Genomic DNA, 19,408 nt, shown 5'->3' on the forward strand with positions numbered 1-19,408 from the left:
TGTGATTTAAAATAGCGGCTTATGTAAAACTATTAAGAGGGTTCCCACTAATATGAATAGAGTACAAAGCTTTTTGAGGGTGTTTGAGATTTGACAAGAGCGCAGTCGATTAAAAGCTATATAGGCATTTTATTTGTTAGGTGGATGAATACCAACCAGTAAAAAGAGGGTAACATCCACTAAATGTGGATGGTTTGACATATCTGCTATGGATCTAGTATGTGGACAATGTTTATGTACATTACCGCTTGATTTGTGATAGAAAGCGATGCACAAGAGCAAAGTGTTGAATTACTTCAAGTCCACAAACCCTATAAGACAAAGGTACAATAACTGCATGATGTTATTAGTGATGCCGTCAACGATTTGATTTAAGACGACATGCATGATGTTATATGGGAGGTCCTATGCAGTGCATAACAGAGCACAAATTACAGCTAGTTCATTCAACTTGCAACAGTGCAGTACTGTGGGTGAAGCTTGAGCAAAAGGTACCATGGTACCTCACGAAAGGGCCACGCTGGGTCCTGCAGGCGTACTAAAGTGCCAGTGGCATGAAAAAAAAAAACATTTTGAACTCTTATAGCATCCCTCTAAGCCCTTACCCCATAAGCTCCTAGAGGTCAGCTGCTGCCTGATACCTTGGACCCTATTATTTTTAAACAGTTTCAGGACACTGGGACTAAATCCCTGAGTAATGTTATGATGGTTGCAACATTTTCTTCTTTGATGCAGAAAGTCAATCAGACCGCTTGGTCCCGGGGGATCCATCCTAGTCCCACAGTACAAAAATTGGGAGAAAAAGCTCCCATGGGGAATAAGAGACCCTATTTTTTTTCTACATTTTGGAACCGAGGGACTCTCACAGGATGAAGCAAAAAAATATTCCTACATTGTTAATCCCTTGAAGCCCAATCCGAGGACCTCTTTAAATAAAAGATGCTGGATGGAGTTACACCAAATTACAAAAAGTTCATTTTCTGAGTAACGTTTTCATTTTTTGCTAATCATACAGCACAGTTTCCTAAGGGAATTAAGAGAGTTAACTTGGGAAATAAACCTTTTTCATGCTCCTAGTTGACGGATCGGTGCAAAACGATCCAGGATGAAGCTGAGATAGTTGAACTTTGTTTTTGGAAAGTTTCATGCAGATTTGTCGATTGGCTCCGAAGTACTACTGATGTAAAGGTTGTAAAACTTACCTCTGATGCTACCCAGGATGTAATGAATCCTGATGTAAGGCTTGCGATGTAATAGTAGCATGCTCGGGAAAACCTAGATTGGATGAGCTACTTATGCTGGGGCTTGAAAAACATGAGAGCTCTAAATGCCGTTCTGGGGAAGGGATTCTGAGCCCACTCAGAACACAGGTGCTCCCAAAGGAAGAGAACAAATGTACAAGTAGAGAGAACGGTTGAAGATCTGCCCAAACAGGCATGACACAGAAGAGGAAACAGAATGTTCCCTTAGACAAAAGAGTACTCAGGGTCCAGGAAACAGATGCAATGAGAGCATTGTGACATCTTGTGGTGTGCAAGTAAGAGCAATGGAGCTGGTCCCTGAACATAAATAATTGTTTGAGGGTGACAAAATCAGAGAAACAGTAACTCAGTGCATTACATGTACCCAGTGGTCGAAGTGGGTGGGATTGGCAGGGTACGGAGTGCCCCAACTTTTTTAATTTAGCAGAATCCATTCCCCTACTTTTTCATTTTAAAAATGTGTCCCAAGACGGCAGAAATAGCGAAGGCCTTTAGATAAGGTTCGGCCGTTTGGGCCCTTCGGGGATGAGCAGGGTGGGCAGAGAAAGAAAAGTACTCGGGCTTTTCCTTCTTTTGCCCAGAGAAGACAAGGGCAGAGTACACTTCTTCTGCTCTGTCGCTGACAGCTGTGCCCCACTCCCTCTTTCTTTCTCTTATTCCCTCTCTTTCTGTCTCTGCCCCGTTCCTCCTCACTTACTGAAAACCGTGACTTCAAGAAATGGTCGTTTCCCCTGTCTTTTCTATCCTTTACTTCATTCGATTCCTTGGGAAATGGATCCAGTAAGAAGAAACACTTTTGCTGGAAATCTTATCTTTTTCTGACATTTTTCTATACCAAATGGCAGCCTCGGGACGGAAAGAAAATGAGGTTTAAAATACGAAAAATAAATAAATAACAAAATAAAGCAAGACAGAGTTGTCGCAAAGTGGACAGATTCGTTTTCATCACTCCCAAACACCTTAGCACCACTTTACAGAGTTTGTCAGTGAAGCGCTACTTTCGTTTTCTCATGAACATCATTGTTTTCCCTACGTGGGGAAGTGCACTGTTCCTGGAGGTACTGCAATACCTGGTTGATGCGTGGAATGGAAAACGTTTAATGTGATCCTTAACAGCTGTTTTGTTTTCCTTACTTTGGTTTATAAAATGTGCAACTCCCTTTCATGGATGTGGTGTTTTTAAACTATACTGCTTCTACTTTGTAAGTGTATAAGCAATGGACATTGAAATGGGTCCCTTCGGGCCCTGTAGTCTGACAAATGCCAAACAAATACAAAAAATTGGAATGTTTTGCTCTTTCTGGCCAACACCTTTGACTCCACCCACTGACCCAATCCTTGGGTTATTCTCTCCATATGATCCTCCTCCCACAGATCCCCTACTTTTTTCCCCACTTCGGCCACTGCAAGTACACCAAGAAAAAAACAACAAATTATATATTTTTCTAGCCTTGATGCCTCCTCTTACCAACCAGTGGGATTGTACAGCATATTATCGCTTTGGCATTAATGCTGAGCTGTTCGCCATGGAACAGTATCTTTTCTTATATTAGCTTAACTCATTATTGGTTAAAATAATCGATACATTTTTACACTCACTCCAGTGAGGATATATTCCCCATTACAGCTTCGTGTTAAAGGATGTTTCCCACTCAGATCATGTAATATTGACCGACATATCCTTACAATGGCCTGATGCTTACTCAGAGAGTCACAAGGCATAACGGGTGAGAGCAGTATGCCTACCTGTTAACTTCACATGTATCAGTTGCTAAATAGATGTATGTTTATATGGTTTACGGGGCGATTCCATGGCCTATGTGGTATTTTCACATAATCTGAGTGAACTACATGATGTAATAAGTGCCTACTGTTAGATTTGAGGGTCTCCAGTTGGCTGTGGTAGGTACCTTAGACCAAATAGGGACCCTTGCTTCTATGTCAGAGTAAGAAAGATATACGTTTGTCGATAACCTCTGCTCACTCCCTTGGTAGCTTGGGACAGGCTTATCTTCAAAGGCAATGCGTAAAGTATTTGTACTAACCCTCACAGAAATATAATGATGACATCACAAATGGACTCCACACTGGTTTAGAAAAACTAAAGTATCTTTACTAAACTTTAACAAGACCAAAACGGCAAAAAGGTTTCACATAAACACGGTTACTTTTTTTTATTTTTATTTTTTTATCTTTTTATTGTATTTTGGATAAAGCAAGAGCTCAATTACAAACAACAACACGGACCTTTACACTACTGCATTCATCATCCCACGTTTAATAAAAACACCTGTTAACACAGTTTCTACAAATTATCACATAGCGCAGAATGATAAATTAAGACATGTTCGGATAATACTTTTAGACATTTGAATTCACAGTTAAATAGTCAGTTAAATACTTCCAATAGTCTTTTGGCCTAGATCTTGCAGGCAGTTCCTCCTCATAGGTGTGCAGTGTATCCCGGCAGTAAGACATATCATGGATCCACTGTTTGATGCTTGGTGCAGCTTTACTTTCCCAGCAAAAGGAAACCCGTCTCTTAGCAATCAATAACGCCACCACACAAAATGTACGTTTCAGGGCACACACATTACCAAGTAATCCCAGCAAACTGATGCGAACATTGCAATTAATATCAATCTCTACCATCTCTGCCAGCAATGAGGTTACCGTCTCCCAATAATCCCAGACTTTGGGGCAATACCACGCCAAGTGAACAAAGTCTGCCACTGCAAAGCCGCATCTCTTACAGCTCGCCTCTGAACGCAGACCATACTTATAAAGGTTCGCAGGTGTATAGTATGCTTGATGCAAATATTTAAAATGTAAGTGCCTTAAGTTTCCATTAGGTGTGAGCATTTGAGTTAATGTACACGTAGTTTGCCACTCCACCTCAGTAAGAGGGACATCCAGCATCTCATTCCATCTGTCCATAGCCTTATGTGTAGTGTAAGCTATTTCGTTCTGCGCCATATTGTATAGGTGTGACACTAAGTGTGTAGTGTTTGGTGAGGACACGATGAGCTGTAGCGTATCTAATTGCGGTGGTTCAGGAAGAAAACTTGGGTATAACATCCTAATGGCCCCCTGAAGTCTGTGGTAAGTGAATCGAAACAATAACGTCCGATTGGTAATATACGATAAGTCTTGGACCTTTTTAAACATTCCATTATGATAGAGGTCCCCGAATGTGTCTATTCCCACCTGTCGTAGCTGGCTCAAGCCAACCTCCTCACAAGTAACAGAAATGGCAGGGTGATGGTGGAGCGGCAGAGCCGGAGCATAAAAAGGCAACTTATTTGCTAGTTTACCAAGCCTATGTCACGCTTTGTTAGTTGTGTCAATCGTGTTTATATCTCTAGTATGCAGCGGTGGTCTGTGATGCGTGATAATGGCTTTTAAAGGCGTAGGCAGGGCATCTCCTTCTTCTACAGCATTGTGCGTCAAAGATGGAATTTCATGATACCAATAGGTAGCGTACTGTGTCTGCGCGCATAAATAATATAGTAGGAAATCAGGCACACTGAAGCCCCCCCACTTGAGTATGGTAAGGATAAAGTTCGCAGCCCCACGCGAGCCTGCTTACCTGCCCATATAAGTCTGATCACCACTGAATTTATGCGTTTGAATACCTTTCTAGGGGCGGGGGGGATTGGGACATTATTAAAAAGATAAAGAAGTTTAGGTAATATGACCATTTTTACAATGGCAATCCTGTCCGCTAGCGATAGAGGCAATTGTACCCAGCGGGTGACTTTATCATCTAATGTGGATAATACTCTTCCATAGTTGGTTCTGATGACAACCTCAGGGTCCCTATGATACCAAACTCCCAGATATTTTATGGGGTCAGTTTGCCATTCTAAGAGGAATTCTGTGGCATGCGGCAATGTGGAATCTGTCAGAGAAATAATAGACGACTTTGACCAATTAATTTGGAGTCCAGAATGCCTCACAAATTTTATATACTCCCGCAACAATGGGGCTAGATTCTGTTCGGGCTCCCGCACGTAGAGTAGCATATCATCTGCGTACAATGAGATATGTAAAGGCCTACTGGGAAACTGCAAGGCGGACGACCGATGCCCCTGTCGAACTTTACATGCCAATGGCTCGAGGGCTAAGGCGAATAGTAAAGGGGACAAAGGGCATCCCTGCCTTGTCCCACGCGCTATAGTTATCTGGCCAGATATATAGGCATTAAATCGGACTTCAGCTACAGGCTGCGTATATATTAATTTCACCCATTGCAAAAACATAGGCGGGAACCCCATCCGCTTGAGCACTGTTAGCAGATACGACCATTCAAGCGAGTCGAAAGCCTAGGCGGCATCCAACATAACCGCCACTGCTTTAGTGTCAGGTATCAAGTAATGAGAGAGAGCAAATAGCGTCTGAGTATTATGCGTGGTTGCCCTGGTTGGTATAAAACTCGACTGGTCTGGTAGGACCAGATTGGTCATTAGTGGTTGCAGCCTCGTGGCCATCAATTTGGCTAAAATCTTGGAGTCAACGTTAATTAATGACAAGGGCTGATACGAGTCACAAAACTCAGGATCTTTTGCAGGTTTCAGAAGCGCAATAATCACTACCTCCCGTAGTGTGGGTGGTAGTATATTCTTCTCAAAGGCATCTCCGTACATTTCAACCAGGTGAGGCGCAAGCAGGTCCACATAAGTCTTGTAAAATTTACACTTGAACCCATCTGGGCCTGGGGCTTTGCCGTTAGGCAACGATTTAATGATCTCAGTGACTTCCTCCACCGTGATTGGCAACGAGAGATATGCCCTCTGCGTGTCTGAAAGCCACGCAACTTCCACATCCTCCAAGTACTTTAACACCTCTGCGGGTGATGCTGTGGGTTGCGATTCGTATAACGCGCAGTAAGTGTTTACAAACCCCGGCAGGATACCAGTGGTGTCTTCACAGATGGAGCCATCCTTGCCTCTTACCTTTAGCACTGTTTGAGGGCCGCGGCCTTCGCATATTTTAGTTGCTAACACTCTCCCCGGTCGCCCTCCCTCTCCGAAAGCCCTAGCGGCGGGGCGCTTGTGGAGATATTTAAGCTCATCATTAGCAAAAGATTGATAGTCAGTGAGCACTTGTCTGATTTCCCCTAGTAGTGATTGGTTTTGTGTGTGCTCAGACTGAGTCTCCAGCGGCCTCAATCGAGCCTCGCAACGTGCTAGCTGTTCTCGGATGTCACGCAATATCCCGACATTTGTACTGATGCATACTCCTCTTAAGGTGGCTTTAAAAGCCTCCCATAAAAGGCTAGGATCAGTCGAGGAAGGTTCATTCAACTGAAAATAATCTTTAACAGCCGTGGCTATGGTGTCAGCATAGATCGAATCAGTCGGAGCTTTAGCGTTGAATTTCTAGTTATAGGGTGGTGGCATATAGTGTGGTATCTTAAGGGACAGGAGAACGGGGTTATGATCTGAAAGTGTTTTGGGCAGATGTTTAAACTCCGTGGTCCATAGCAAGGTGTTAGCGGTGCCAAGCCAGTAGTCAATGCGGGACCAGCTACCATGTGCTGCATTGTTATGTGTAGCCTCTCTTGCACCTGGGTTACAGGCCCTCCAGATATCTTGTAAGTGCATTTCAACCATGATGTCTAATACTTTAGTTCGCGCTTTTTTTATGCTGCTCTGTGTTAGGCCCCAAACGGTCTAGTTGGTCATTGAGAACAAGGTTTAGGTCCCCACCCCAAATCAGTATGTGGTCTAGCTCGTCGTGTAAATGTTGCCATATCTAATGGTAAAAATCAGGGGCATCAATGTTTGGACCATAAGTGTTGATGAGCGTTATCCGCTGCCCTCGCAATTTCCCCACGAGTATGATATATCTGCCTTGACTGTCCCCCACCATACGCTCAACTTGGAAATTTGTGTCTTTTTTCACCAAAATCGTGACCCCCTGGAGTATGAGGAGTAGGTGGAATTATGAATTGACTCCGCCATTTACGGCCTATACTACCATGCGCGTGTGGTGCGATGTGGGTTTCTTGCAGCAACACAATGTCTATCTGCCATCTATCAAAACACGCAATCACTTGCCTAATTTTCTTTTGTGAACCCTCTGATATTCCATGTGAGCAGATTGAGGTGTAGCCTGCCCTGCGTTATGGGAGGTTTCGCTGTTACAACTCGGATCTCAGCAATGCATCTTAAGTGTTCCGGTCCGGTGAACTGAACTAACATCCCCTTCTCCCCCCCCCACCCACTTCAGCAACCCAATCTCCCCGAAGCCACACCCTGTATTCATCCCCTTTGTGAACCATAAACCGTATGGGGAGCACCCATGAGGGGGTCCGCCTAGGGTACACAACACCATCCAATCTAATGGATGTGGACAGACCCTAATTAGTAACGCAGACTAATTCTACAACAACTTTTTGGACTAGTAGTGACAACAGTGCCCGTAGTACAATTAGCAACGCACCTACTTCCCTTGTGGTTGATAAATTTGGAGCATGAAATACAAGATAAGTTTCTCAGTTCCACCACCTCCCACCATAGGTGTCAAGCGATTGTTATTCCCAAACATCAGTAATCAGGGGAGCGCTGTCACAGCAATCAATTATACAGTCACATACTTTACCAGCCTCCACATGACAGTTCGTGGTGGGTTGCAGGTATTGGCGACCATGCAGGCAGTGCTCTGAACGTGCACCCTCTCAGCATACAACGCTAAGCAGTTCATGGATTATCCTAACTGTGCACATGTCTCCGATATTAACCATTCGGCGAAGCTGTTATCAGACCCTGACAGCCCAGCAACTTCCTTTAAGGCTAGTAACAACACCTCCACCACATCCCCAATAACGGACTACACAGGTTCTGCCCAAGATAGGGAAATACCATCAAGCCCATCATCTGCACAGCAGTCTTACCGCGATATGTCCCCTTCTCCAGCCAGCCGTGGACGGCCCTCTGAAGTATCCAGCCATGTTTAGCGTGCACAATGCTATAGTTCTCTACTGCTAAATATTGTTCTGCAATCACGCCCTTACCATTCGGGGATTTTTCAATGCTCCATTAGTTTGGCATACCTGGATCTGATACAACAAGGACACTTAAGATAACAGCATCATCAGCAGTAGCACCGGTGGCGGATTAGTTGACGTTGTGTAGTTGATTAGTCGGAGTCACGCTGTTGATCAGCACGTTTCTGTTCTTTCCGTTTGCCACCAATTTTTTTGACACAGTCCTGAGCTGCCTTGGGAGTGGTGAGGATTGTTGGTTTACCCTCTCAGGTTACCTTCAGTCGTGCCGGGTACAACATGGCGTATTCCACCTGTAGATCTCTCAGCTTTTGCTTGACGGCAGCGTACTCCCAGCGGGCTTGTTGTACCGCGATAGTGTAATCCAGGTAAAATTCGAGTTTATTACCCTGGTAGTGGATTTGTTGTTTCTCGCGCGCCATTCACAGGATGCTGTCATGGTCTCGATAGTTGAGAATACGAGCCACTATAGGTCTGGGTGGAGCACCAGGCGGTGGACGCGGCGCCAGCGACCTATGCCCTCGCTCGACTACAAAAAGCAGAGAGAAGGGTTCTGTTCCAAAAACCGCCAGACACAAGTCCTCAACATACTGCTCCATGCGGCCCGTATTAGTTGTTTCCGGGATACCTGCTATTCGTACATTATTGTGGCGCGATCTGGCCTCTAAATCTTCTGCCTTGGCTTTGATTACTTCCAGCACTTTTTCCATTCCTCCACATTTGGTAGCTGTAGTGTGTGCCTCGTCTTCCTCTGCGGATGTACGTTTTTCGGCCGCATCTAAACACTGTCCTTGCTTGTCCAATTTCGTCGCCATATTATCCACACGGCAGGTAAGGTGGTCAAGTTTTCCGTTAATTTCCTGTAGATTGGATTGTATCGCCTTAAGGATAGTTTCCATACTTCCCTCTATGACAGTGTCCGCATCCGTTTCTGTATCGGAGTGTGCCGCAGGCCCACGCGTCATCCAACGTGATTCAAAGGTAAGCTTTGGCTGCTGTTTATCCGGCTTCCCCATCTTGTTGGATGAAGGAAGCACCTCAGGACACCGAGCTGCAGGTATCTCTAGGCAGCGACCAGAGCCTCTGCAGTGTGGGGCGACACCGGCGCAGCCAATCTCAGGAAGAGCACGTTGCGGCACCGCAGCCGTCTTTTATTGTAACCGACTTACTTCTCTACCATAAGCCACAACCAGGGACGGCTGTAACGAAAAAGCACAGGGCCAGGCAGGCGCAACATGCATGTATTTGAGGAATATATGTACCAAGCCAGGATGGAATCACCAACAGCAGAGGGTGACGCTAAAACAATGTTCTGCCCCCGGTAGCTCCACTGGGGTTACCCCTGCGTCAACAAAACACACGGGTCCAAAGTTCAACACAGCCTGCGAGACCCGCAGCGGCTCGGGCAGAGTCACACGGACCCTCGGCAACAGTACCTTGGACGAAGATGATGATGATGATGCACGCCGTCAGAGGAGAGCGATGTCGTCTCCTGCCACTGATGACGTCAGCAGTTCTATTGAGAACAGAAAGCGGATTCTGCTCCTCTCGTGCTTGCACAGCTCCTCAATGATGCAAAGGCCTTACTTTCAGCTTCAGGCCCTCCTCACGAAGGGAACTCCCAGCAAAGAAGTTCGGGGGTGCTGGCGGTGAAGTCCTTTTGGGCCTGGAACTTCGTAACAGGAGACCAGCCCTACTCTGGTCCTTGGAGACGCTTTTCCCTTCAGCCAGACACTGCACTTCAGCAAAGTGCGTCTTCAAGTAGGGGGTCACAACTCACAGCTGAGTCCCTTCGTCCGCTCCTCAATGGCTACAACAAACTGCAGGCCAATCACAGACACACAGTAAGGGCAGTCTTCTCCTGAGTCTCTTCAGCAGTTCCTCTACGGCAGGGATTCCTCTCGATCACGAAGGTAGTGAATTCAGACTTGTCCCATTCTCTGGGGTTTTGGTTGGTGTACTTATACCCCATCAAGGCTTTTATCTCTTTGTGTGAGGGGTCTAGGACCCGGTTCAACCAGTTCGGGGTGCCCTTGGCCAGAGCCCGTCGTTGTCTCTTTGTGCAAGTGGGCCCGTGTCCCCAAACGAACCGCAGAAGGTGGAGCCAGCTTGAGGGGAGGCAGACACAGCCCTATTCAGGTCCGGGCGCTACACCTCCCACCACTCTAGGTTTCAATCAGCCTATTCAATCCTCCCAGGGGCCATGCACTTCACACCAGACCCTGTCACTCACAAACCCAGACGGTCAATACACACAACAAGCCGAAGCACATGGAACGGTTGAACATGAGGACAGCTACTTTCTAGAAGTGCTCTCCTCAAACACGGAATTAAAAAACCATCTGGCCTAAAAGATGCGTTATTGAATTCCGAGTTCAGGGGTACCAGACTCCGACTCTGTATCTTGCTCCTATGGGAAGATAGGTGGGTAACCATTATACGCAGCATTCCCCATTCTAACCTATCAGGCAAGATAGCCCCTCCATTGCGAAAGATCATTTGGCGGTCTTTCACTACCAGGACATGTCACCCACATTAGGACATGTCTTGCCTTCCTTATGTACTGCACCCTGCCCAGGGGGGTACCTCTGGCCTACTATAGGGGTGACTAACGTGCACCAGAAGGGGAAGGTTAGGCCTGGCGGTGTTGACACAGGCCAGGTCGTCAGTGCAGTCGATAGACTGCGCACGGGCACAGCGGTGGCCGGCCCGAGACATTGTTTCTGCGCTACTCGTGTGGGTGGCACAACCAGTGCTGTGAGCCCAATAGTAGCATTTGAGTTACCAGCCCAGGCACGCGAAGTGCACTTTACTAGGGTCCTACGGGTAACATAAATCTGCCAATCATGGATAATCAATTACATACAATTTCTCAGGGGAGCACTCGCACTTTGACACTGGTCAGCAGTGCCAAAAGTGCCCGAAGTGTCTAAACAAGCAAAATGTAATCCGGCATAGTGTCAAAAATATAGGGAGTATAGGCAAATAGTCTGGGGTAACCACGCCAAAAGATGCCAAGTCTAACACCTACCATCATCGTCTAACCTAACTTCTCAGTGCATGTGCATACTTCTTTTATCATTTTTGCACAATATACTGGCTAAGGACTGTCATAAGGACTGTTTTGTATAATGACATCGTGAGTGTCCCAATGAAACCAGTCGTGTGTGTGCCAGCATGCATGGAGAAGCACTTTACTGTAAAAATAGGAATCGTAAGAATGCATTACGTGTTATTTTGTACCAAAACTTGGCCATTTTGACATTTCACACCTTACACCCTGGCATTATTACAATACTTTCCTTCCCAGTGTAAGAATTGGCTTTTGTAGTCTGGTCTGCCCTGTTCCCATGATGCACTGGGCCAGGGACAGACTAATTTGCATACAGCCAGGTTCTGAAACTGGGATGGTGCAATGAGCTAAAAAACGGTGTTGGATCTAGCCCTGATCTCTTGACTGGGTGAGAGTACTCTGCTTAATTCAGAGACTCTGTCCATCACCACCCCTTGTTGTAAATAATTTTGTCCACCCTAAGCGTGGAAGGGTATACTCAGATGTGAGTCCCTTGCTCATTGCACCATCAGGATTCAAGCAAGCCGGGCCGAAGACGCCTGAAATGGCAGAAACCGGTCCCCGGAAGCTTGTTTCCTTCCCAGTGTAAGAATTGGCTTTTGTAGTCTGGTCTGCCCTGTTCCCATGATGCACTGGGCCAGGGACAGACTAATTTGCATACAGCCAGGTTCTGAAACTGGGATGGTGCAATGAGCTAAAAAACGGTGTTGGATCTAGCCCTGATCTCTTGACTGGGTGAGAGTACTCTGCTTAATTCAGAGACTCTGTCCATCACCACCCCTTGTTGTAAATAATTTTGTCCACCCTAAGCGTGGAAGGGTATACTCAGATGTGAGTCCCTTGCTCATTGCACCATCAGGATTCAAGCAAGCCGGGCCGAAGACGCCTGAAATGGCAGAAACCGGTCCCCGGTAGCTTGTTTCCTTCCCAGTGTAAGAATTGGCTTTTGTAGTCTGGTCTGCCCTGTTCCCATGATGCACTGGGCCAGGGACAGACTAATTTGCATACAGCCAGGTTCTGAAACTGGGATGGTGCAATGAGCTAAAAAACGGTGTTGGATCTAGCCCTGATCTCTTGACTGGGTGAGAGTACTCTGCTTAATTCAGAGACTCTGTCCATCACCACCCCTTGTTGTAAATAATTTTGTCCACCCTAAGCGTGGAAGGGTATACTCAGATGTGAGTCCCTTGTAAGCATGGGCGGATTTTGCGGATCCACGATTCACGAATTTGCGGATTCACGGATCGTGGATCCGCAAAATCCGCGGATTTTGCGGATCTGCGGATTTGGGGGCGGGGCTTCCTCGAGTGTGTGGGCGGGGCCAAACGGACGGGGCTTCCATGCGAGCGCACATGCCTCTTGTGTGTCTAAAAGGTCAGAGACCGATCAGAGCAGCAGATTAAGAGACAGCAGCCCCTGGTCACAGGAACAGCACGGGGATTGCGCTCGTAAAAGTCAAAGATGCAAATGCCTTGCTCTGGCCAGCATCACAGGGGATTTTCGATGGTATATTTGGGAAGAAGGCACATCTGCCCAGCCTCCCAACGCTCACGATTTTTTTTGGGCTGATGAATGAGTCACTGCATTTGCGCTTCAACTAGTTCCAGCGACCAAGTGTGTGTTACTATGCAATCGCGCCGAAGTGCGCAGGGGTCCCTTGAGTGAAATGTCCATCATAGTGGGTAAATGGCGGGAAGACGGTCAGTCCCAATCATGCTGCAATGGTGGTCGGATGCTCGTCTGTCCACTATTATAATCGGGCCTTATATTTTCTTCAAACAGAACTCTCTCCTTTAGTACTTGTTTAAATTTGCTTTAATAGATAAATGATTTTAAGTAGTTTATCATTAATTGGGTGATTAGTACTCATGTGGAAACATGAATATGAGAACGCATTGACTGAATTACTTTTTACTGCAGATTTTAGGGAAAGGGTCTAAAATAGAACATGAGGAAGATGTGACGTGATGTTTGCTGGCAGGACACAGGTGCAGTACTGCATAGAATTACTGAGCAGTACTCAATATGCTAACCCCAGTATCAATATTTTAGGCCTCAAATCATTTAAAGCAATGAATTGGGTCATTCATGTGATGGCATATATCGTTGAAAAATGATGTTATTATTCCAGTCGTATTATATGTTCATGACAATTCTTTAATATTGCTGTCCAGGGTGGAAGCCATCGAGATCTGAAAAGGTTCCTGCATAATTGTTCCTTCGCATTCACATAGAGGTTGCAGTCAACACTTCTCAGTTACCTGTCAACATCTTCCTACACCATCCGTGACCTTACGCCATTACACTTCCAAAGGGCTGATTGCTTGCTGTGTACTGCCACCAAGCTGTGAAGTCTTACTAGAAAGAAGTGAGAACATGTATTTTCACCCAAGATGTCTTGACATGTTCAAATTCATTTCAGATCTATTCTTACATCTTAAGTGCTAAAAGCAACCTTGCAGAAATAAAACTTGTTCTCTGGCTACTTTACAGCTTAATTGTTCATCTGATGAATGAGTCACTGAATTTAAGCTTCAACTAGGGCACATGCGTTATTGATATCTGCAAGTGTTTCCTGTTGAGGTTTATTTTTTGTGCCAGGACCGTCGTGCCAGAATGAACCCTGCCAGAAGACACCATGTAAATAATTTACGATGGCGCCGGCAAGCTGCCAGCGCCATCCTGCAAAAGTTACTTAATTAGCTTCAACAGGAAGCTCCAACTGATAAAATAAAGCAGGCGCTCGAGCCCCTGCTTTGTCTTATCTGTTAGAGCTTCCTGTCAAAGCTAATTAAGTAACCATTTGAGGATGGCGCTGGCAGCTTGCCGGCGCCATCGTAAATTATGCATTAGGCTTGAACTTTTGACCGCAAAATCCGCTCCGATCGCGGATTGCGGATTCTCGGTAAATTCGCGAGAGTTCGCGGATCGCGGATTTACCGAAAATCCGCAAAATCCGCGATCGGAGCGGATTTTGCGCTCATGCTTAGTCCCTTGCTCATTGCACCATCAGGATTCAAGCAAGCCGGGCCGAAGACGCCTGAAATGGCAGAAACCGGTCCCCGGAAGCTTGTTTCCTTCCCAGTGTAAGAATTGGCTTTTGTAGTCTGGTCTGCCCTGTTCCCATGATGCACTGGGCCAGGGACAGACTAATTTGCATACAGCCAGGTTCTGAAACTGGGATGGTGCAATGAGCTAAAAAACGGTGTTGGATCTAGCCCTGATCTCTTGACTGGGTGAGAGTACTCTGCTTAATTCAGAGACTCTGTCCATCACCACCCCTTGTTGTAAATAATTTTGTCCACCCTAAGCGTGGAAGGGTATACTCAGATGTGAGTCCCTTGCTCATTGCACCATCAGGATTCAAGCAAGCCGGGCCGAAGACGCCTGAAATGGCAGAAACCGGTCCCCGGAAGCTTGTTTCCTTCCCAGTGTAAGAATTGGCTTTTGTAGTCTGGTCTGCCCTGTTCCCATGATGCACTGGGCCAGGGACAGACTAATTTGCATACAGCCAGGTTCTGAAACTGGGATGGTGCAATGAGCTAAAAAACGGTGTTGGATCTAGCCCTGATCTCTTGACTGGGTGAGAGTACTCTGCTTAATTCAGAGACTCTGTCCATCACCACCCCTTGTTGTAAATAATTTTGTCCACCCTAAGCGTGGAAGGGTATACTCAGATGTGAGTCCCTTGCTCATTGCACCATCAGGATTCAAGCAAGCCGGGCCGAAGACGCCTGAAATGGCAGAAACCGGTCCCCGGAAGCTTGTTTCCTTCCCAGTGTAAGAATTGGCTTTTGTAGTCTGGTCTGCCCTGTTCCCATGATGCACTGGGCCAGGGACAGACTAATTTGCATACAGCCAGGTTCTGAAACTGGGATGGTGCAATGAGCTAAAAAACGGTGTTGGATCTAGCCCTGATCTCTTGACTGGGTGAGAGTACTCTGCTTAATTCAGAGACTCTGTCCATCACCACCCCTTGTTGTAAATAATTATTACAATACAGGCATGCCCAACCAATTAACACCACATGGGATTAGAAATCATGCAATCTACAGGTTTGGGATTCCCTGATCAACTTCACTTCTTTCGGAATAAAATTCTGAGCTCTCTCACCTTAGCTGTTTTAAAGGCACTAGAGGCCAGATTTAACACCTTGACTGCTACAGCAATTCCCGCTGGGTGCTGACAAGTCAGCTTTATCATTGTTCATGACAAGGTCAGCTCGTCATAAGCACACGACCAGTGTACTGCATGACGAGCTGAGCTCGTCCTGAGCAGCGAAGGGGTTAACAAGATTTTGTGTCGTCCTTGTGCCATGCCATGCCTAAGTGGGATTTATCAAGCCAGCCTTGCATGTCCCTGCATGGCTTGATAAATCTGGAGTAATGCAAGGCAGCGCAAATCTCTGCTTTGGGTTACTCTTCCCCAGGGAGGCGTTCCGTGGGTGGATGGAGCATGGGTGTTCCCACTCATCTGCCATGGGATTTTGGCGCATTTCTAGATTTTCCATGATTGCTGCATTCTGTAGCACACATAGAAAGAGGAAAATGCCTCGGAGGATTGTTTTTTGTGCAGGAATGTTCTTTAAATGGCACTTATAAGTACCTACTGTCCTCAATCCTGTGCTTTACAAAGCATGCCACCTGACCAGTATTTGGCTACCTCTCTGATATTTTGTTTTTGTTTCCAGACATGTCACACAACAACAAACACATATACCTAAAACAAGCCAAACGTATTGCCTTTGCCAATGTTTGTTTGCTGTATCCGATATTTATTTTTTTAAACTGTGATTTTGTTGTGATTAGTTCGTTTTTTTCAATAATGATAACCATGAGACTGTGAATTAAACCGGACTAATGTTTGAGGAAGGAGAAATGGCATTAGAGTGTCTTAAACACTCTCCCTCTCCCCTTCACACCAACTTCTTCTGCAGTCTCTTATGTGTTAAGAAACCTGTGCCATCTTTTTGAAATCCTCCATCTGCATAACTTACACTTTCCCACAATTACCAATGGCACCTAAGCGACTATCGCTCTGTGTGAAGCCAAGGACTGGATGTGCGTGTAACCTGCACAGCCCAGATCTAGCACTGCCTTCAGGTCCGGATTGGCTGTACCGGGAATTGGGCGTTTCCCCGGGAGGCCGGTTGAAGCGGTGGGGATTGCTTTTGTTACTGGGGGTCAGTTTTGCAGCTGTGCTGCAATATCGGCCCCCAGTAACAAGAGCAGCAAACAAGCATTTCCAAGCGGGGCGAGGTAGTGCTTCCTCAGGGGCTGGTCCTAAAATAATGCCATTGCGGATTTGGGTTCCCAGTCCGTCCCGGACTGCCTTCTGCCTCAAATTCAGACCTCTCAATCGTGCGTGTCATAAACAGCCACCCAGCAACCTAACTCCCCCAAACTCCTAAGGCGACTCAGTTCACATTTTGCACTAAACAGGAGTCATGGGTTGCAGGAAAATAAACAACCACAAATATATGCATCATCTTGAAAAAAGCAAACACCCCGTGGGAAAACGAGTTGAAGTAAAACGTGAAATGGAAGCAGAGATAGAATTGCTGACATGGAATACCAAAAGGGATTCTACAGTCATATTGAGAAATAGATCAGTCTTTTTGCCTGTAACTTAGGGACAAGACTACAGAGCCCGACAGGGAACCGTTTCAAAGCCAGTTTATAATTACTGCCAGGTCTGAGACCCAACCAGACCCAGCCCACTTAAAATCCTGCTCTGTGGGGAGAGGTGTGGTGTCCCTTCAAGTGCATCTTGCAGATATGTATAAGCCTAGGCTGACTGGATGTCCTGAAGGGAGGCCCCACTCCTGCCCAGCAGGGGATGTAGTGGTCTGCGGTCTGCCCCTGCACATTAATCCTCTATACTATTTCATGACGAGTCAACCCTATGATTAAACACACAGATCTCTCAAGTAAGTGAATTAACCAGCAGAGTTATTTTACTGCTGTAATATCTTCCTGGGAACACCAAGATTTGTTCAACAGATACCTCAACCCAATAGGCTATTTTAAGCCTTTTTATAACCAATTAAATAATCCAAAACAGATATACTATCACATATGTCCTTGTTGCCAATGTATTTGAAGCTCACAATTTATTTTAAAGTAAATTAATAATTTGGCTGTGAAATTCCGCTCAATATAACTCTACCTCTTAGGACTCCGCCCCGTTATACCCAATGCATGGGTTTCAGGAGTATTTTTTTTTGTGCAATTTTATATAGCGCGGACATGGCCCGAAGGCATCAGAGCACTTTGCAACACACAAGATACAGGGGTTACACTAATAGTTGTTAAACTCGGACGTTTACATCAGTGACTGGAAGTGCACAGGTGTTACCACAAGAGACAGTTACAGCAATTGGGCAGAGGACGTACACAGTTAAAGCATCGATTTGGATGGTCGGACACTATAATTAAGGCTCCCTGTTTTCCATTTTTACTGATTTTTACAGATAAATACAGACAGAAAAACATTTATTTTCCTGTAAGTATTTCTATGTAAATGTGGATAAAAATGGAAATTAGTTTCTTTTTTGAGTGATTCTAAATACTGTCTGTCATGACTGTCAGGCCAACAGCTGTGTAGATTTACAGGTAAGCGGTTACAAAATAAAGAAATTATTGTTATGAGTATATATGCAAAAGGTTGATACTAAAATGTTCATATTTCTTATATGTGCATTGAATTATCATCTGTCAGACTTCATATTATTAAAATCGGTCATACATTCAGAGTAGAGTTTACATTTATTGCTTAAATACATGTGGAAATGTACTATTTTTGCTTCATTTGTCTTACAAAACCCGAAATAAAAATGGATAAATACAGATAAAATTTGTAAAAAATAAATAAGGATAAATACAGACGGAAATGTCAAGAATATAAATACCATAAAACTGGGAGACCTAACTATAATGAAGGCAGATCAAGGCGCAGTGGAGAAAGAACTAAAGTCTGGTCCACTTCCAACACAGATTAGTATGATTTTAACACGAGACAGAGAACGCGGAAGCAGTTACGTGTGCAATATGAGATGTCTTCAAATCCCAGCGCTGAGCTGGTTAAACTCGAAGCAGTGTATATTATAGTGAGAACAGCAGTATAAACAACAGCCGCCGGGAGTGCCGGGGAGGGGAAGAAACGCCCGTCACAGAAGTTCCAGCAGCAGAAGTCGCGCTTCTAGACTCTAATAAGTATTGGAACATATTCGTCATCGGAGTGAAAACTACTAATAGGCGAAATATATTAAACAGGCGATTCACCACTCGGTTGTCTTACCTGAGGGCTGTTATGTTTCTGTCTGAGGGAGGTTTCTGTCTTCCTGCAGGCTCTGCTCTCATAGCAGAAGATATGAGAGAGAAGCTCAAGCCGCAGGCATCGAAGGGGGCGGAGACACTGCTTCTCTTTACCAATAGCAAGAAAAGGTCAGATATGGGCCGTATAGGACGCGATAGGAGGCGGGATCTTTCATTGCAGAGATGTTCATTCATTATCAGCTGACTTTTTTTGAGATATTTCAAAACCAAATAAATGGCTCGAAAAAAGACCGAAATAGGGACTCTTTTCTTGTGATTGAAAAAAGTGCATCTCCCCTCTGAAAGTTAGGTTGGCTCATATTTTGAGGCATTAAGCTGACCTTGATGTTTTAGTGCATCTGTCCCCAGACTGGACCACAAGGTAGACCCCTATCTTCTTCACCGGTCTCTTTCCCCATTCCTCTTACGGTGACCAACTGGCATATGTGCACATGCAGGACAGCGAGGGTAAAAATTCAGGACAAAGGGTCAAAATTCAGGACAGATATTCGGGACAAAAAGAATGTTTTACAGACACATCAGAGGAGGTCGAGCAATATTACATAAGTAAATAGACAACCAACACAAGTACAAGTCAAAATAAGTTTATATTAGGTTGAGACAATCTTGCGCTGCATCTGTTGTATGCGCAAGTGAAACTTAACCCCTTCGGGGCTGATGACGAGCTCAGCTCGTCATGGGCGTATCCTGCGCTACGCTGATGACGAGCTGAGCTCGTCGCGTAACG

The 19,408-nt window shown here is 45.4% G+C and overlaps 1 protein-coding gene across 1 annotated transcript in view; it reads right to left on the reverse strand.

Moving 5' to 3' along the window:
* Positions 1-18,753, reverse strand: part of LOC144829160 (leukocyte elastase inhibitor-like) — a 76,220-nt gene extending 57,467 nt beyond the window's left edge. The window contains exon 1 of the mRNA XM_078688017.1: positions 18,644-18,753. The gene's annotated coding sequence lies outside the window, so the exon portion shown is untranslated. The remainder of the gene's footprint in view (positions 1-18,643) is intronic.
* Between the last annotated feature and the right edge of the window lie 655 nt (positions 18,754-19,408).

Source organism: Lissotriton helveticus, chromosome 4_1 (genome assembly GCF_964261635.1).
Source record: "Lissotriton helveticus chromosome 4_1, aLisHel1.1, whole genome shotgun sequence".
Classification (NCBI taxonomy): Eukaryota; Metazoa; Chordata; class Amphibia; order Caudata; family Salamandridae; genus Lissotriton; species Lissotriton helveticus.